General features: G+C 44.3%; 1 long non-coding RNA gene across 1 annotated transcript; it reads right to left on the bottom strand.

Moving 5' to 3' along the window:
- Positions 1-710: 710 nt before the first annotated feature.
- Positions 711-1,832, bottom strand: LOC116035294. The gene is made up of 2 exons (XR_004101322.2): positions 1,021-1,832; positions 711-898 (listed from the first exon to the last, which is right to left on the bottom strand). It is a non-coding gene; the product is annotated as an uncharacterized LOC116035294 (long non-coding RNA).
- Between the last annotated feature and the right edge of the window lie 1,639 nt (positions 1,833-3,471).

Below are 3,471 nucleotides of genomic sequence, written 5' to 3'. Positions count from 1 at the left end.
ATGTTTGTTGTCTGCCTCCATGGTGTATATCATAAACGCTGTGACAGAGTTTGCAGACAGGATGCAGCCTCGACACGTGCACAGCCGAGGCTATACTGCCAGAGAGCCTGGATCTGAGAAGCCAGCGCAACAAGCAGAACGGCACGTTGAGGCCACAGAATATCCTCTATGGTATCGCAGCAGTCTGGAGCCTCCTGGTCAAGAGGTTTAGGAGTACAAGCATTGCCTGAAGCGAATAGTTTTAATTCCACAAGCAAAAGCTCTTTATATTGTCGAAATTACCACATAGTCTCACACACACTCACTCACATGCACACACAAACTCAAGCAGACACAAAGGCATGCCTGCACATTGTCTGCACAGTCATAATCACACTTTCATAACCACACATTCTCTCCCTCAAACACACACTTTTCTCGGGGATGTGCTCTTGCGTGGAGAGGAAATTATTTCCCAGCAACGATGTCCTTGGAGAGAAAATTAAGTTTGCATTCATGCTGGTGCAATTGTGTAGGGGGGATAATACAGAATCAACAAGGAGATATTGTGCAATGAGCAGAACAAAATATCACTTTTCAAGATGACCTTGCTGCTTCATGTGCAATAATTTCATTTTGTTAGGCAATACAAATCTCCCTCTTTCCACATTAACATCCCACCTCCTTATCAGTAGCCTATGTAGTGAAGCAGTTTAGATGCTCTCTCTGTGCTGTGTGCCGATCTGACAGCCACATTCTGCCTTATGATAAACCATTCACAAGTTTAAGGAGCTGATGGGATAACATTTCCCTGGAATTGTACATTGTACGATTTCGTGTGACAAAAAATTTAATAAAATTGATTGATTGATTGCTGAGATGTGGTGAACTCTCAGCACTGTCGGCCAAAAACACAACCCTACATTGATGAATGCATGCTTGTCAAACATTATTATCCACAAAATGAATTTCATTGTTGAAAAGAACATTTTATTTGACATGACAAGCCAAGCAAATCTATGCAAATACACCATAAATAACAAATGTCTGTGTGTTAATGTTCAAAGCTAACTAAAATGGATCAAAAGCTTGGAAGCGTATCAAGAGATGTGGATTAAAGTGAGTTCTGGATGGCCAGTTGTGGGGCAACAGGAGTAGTTATCTCCTCATATCTCTCCTCTGCATGTCAGGTGTTATTTGGCCGATCCGTCCTCACTGGTCCAACTCTGCATCTCTATTCGCCGAAAAAAGGGAGTGGGTCAGTCTGTCCCTGCCCGTAGCCAACACACTATTTAATTACCCGGCCCGGCTGTGTGACTGACTGGACAGGGCAGGATTTAGCGCTGCATGCCTCATCCATCTTTAGTGCTCCCAGCCAGCATCTCCCCCTAAAACAGACAGAGATGGATGAACTAGCTGGAGCCCTGCTCTCCCTTTCCACTCACTCCCTCACCTTGGGAAACTTCCCCTGCTCCGGTCCAGAGTTTCTCTGACCCCCACCCTCACGGAAATGGTCTCTTCTTCCTGAACCTCCACTTTGATCTCCCAAGAACCCGGTTCCTCCCACCTCTGCAGCCTATTCCTCTGGCCTTTCCAGCAGCTAGAACCTTCCTCTGCTTCAAATAAGACTGCAGCAATGCCTCTGTGAAGCTGTACTTTAATTTGCCTCTCAGTGCAAGACAGACTTAGACAGACAGTTGTAAATCACAGTCATCACCCTTGCTTTTGATGAATAGGCTGATCAGGCACGGCTCCATCCCGGTGTAAGCCCATCATCCCAGAGCTCATCCTGTTCAGCTAACCTGGCCACCGTCGAGCAGCCGAGGACAAGCAAACCCTCTCCAGGGGCTAATCTCCCAGGGAATCCAGGATTACAAGCAGCACTAATAGCGATCCCCCTGCACACACTCAGCTGAGCCAGCAGCTTAGTGGGGTTAGAGGGTTCTCTCCTCGCCCTCCTCTGTCTTTTGCTCTGGCTCTGCTGTCCAGGTATGGACCGACGAGATGTTCATAAGCTCTGAACTACTGGGACAAAAGTTGAAAAGGGTTCAAGGGGCTTGAGGTGTTGTAAACAAGGCAAGAAGTGATGCTTAGGTTTATTCACTCTACAAGACTGCCCGGGCCAACATGCTATTTTTCTTGACTCTACAAGGATATGTTTGATTGCACAGCTGAGCGCAAGGAAAAGATTTATCAGAATTTATGACTGAAAGATGATGCATAACCCACTTTTTTTCTTGCTCAGCAAATCAAGAGTTGCAGACAGGCTAGAAATAACATTACATACTGGTTAAGTTTAGATGATGTTTAATGCATGACAGTAATAGCTTACTTCCAGGTGCGTAGCGTCACTCACTGCAGCATGCAGTCAAAGGTTTTACCCAGTCATGAGTTCTTCATCCAGACTACAGATGGCACTATTGCCTCAGTATGGTTGGCACTGGATACCAACGTCTCATGATGACCCATCAAACTGATTGACAACCTTTAATCCCATTCAACGAAGTTCATAAATTACCTTAGCAAGTAAAGCGATATTTACATGGGTGCTACAACAAAAATTGAAATCACTCTGGTTTAAATCAAATGGCTTTCACCTTGTAACTCTTCAAAAAGAGCTTCATTAAGCCTTAGCCCTATTCCTGTAAAAAATAACTCAAGTCCGTTTATGCTCAAACGTCCCCCGGCTGTCATTGGTTCCGCCAGATTGGTAAGGCAAATCAAATGCAGACACATTCATCCACTGACCAAGGCCAGAGAGTATTAAAAATTCGAGAAAAACGGCTTTCCACGCTCCGGGCTTTGAACTGGTGACCTCTCTCAATTTAAAAGCCGTCCAAAAAAGAGACCATAAACTCAACACTCAAAGTTTTCCATCAGCCGAAGAGTGAAATCATGAGACAATTGCCATGACTTAATAAACAAAAGAAATGGAAGTAACAGCTGACCCTGCACGGGTGAGTGACAACTTTAGATGATAATTTGGATCAATTCAGATTCAGCAATTACACCAAGTGAACTGGCTGTACTGCTTTAACAGCAGAGGAAACCAGCGCTGCCTCTCACAGCACTAAAATGTCTTTCTCCCCCTCCCTGTCATGAAAGTTCCCAGATTGATGAATACAATTTATTTTTTTTTCTTTCCAACTTGTGGCGTGTTAATTACTGGCAGCGTTCTCTGAGGCTCTCTAAACTGAAATGACAGAGGTGTTCTTCAGAGTGCTCGAGTAGGTTCAGCTGCTGTCCAAGGTAACTAAAAGGCAAGATTTCGCAGCTGGAAATCACTGGGAAAGAAGAGGCCCTTTTAAATGCCCGTTGTTGCCACTTCTGCGTTCATAATGCAAAATGTCTCTCATCCTTCTCCATGACAATTATAGTGGGTTCACACGTGTCAATAAGTGTCACTGCTGGGTACATTACTATTTTGATATATGGAAATCCAAACAGAGAAATCGACTAACTCTGCTGCTACAAACACCCATTAAGAAAATA

The sequence above is a fragment of the Sander lucioperca genome, chromosome 10 (assembly GCF_008315115.2).
Source record: "Sander lucioperca isolate FBNREF2018 chromosome 10, SLUC_FBN_1.2, whole genome shotgun sequence".
In the NCBI taxonomy this organism is placed as follows: Eukaryota; Metazoa; Chordata; class Actinopteri; order Perciformes; family Percidae; genus Sander; species Sander lucioperca.
The sequence above is the reverse complement of the archived record's forward strand: the minus strand, read 5'-3'. Positions and strand labels throughout refer to the sequence as shown.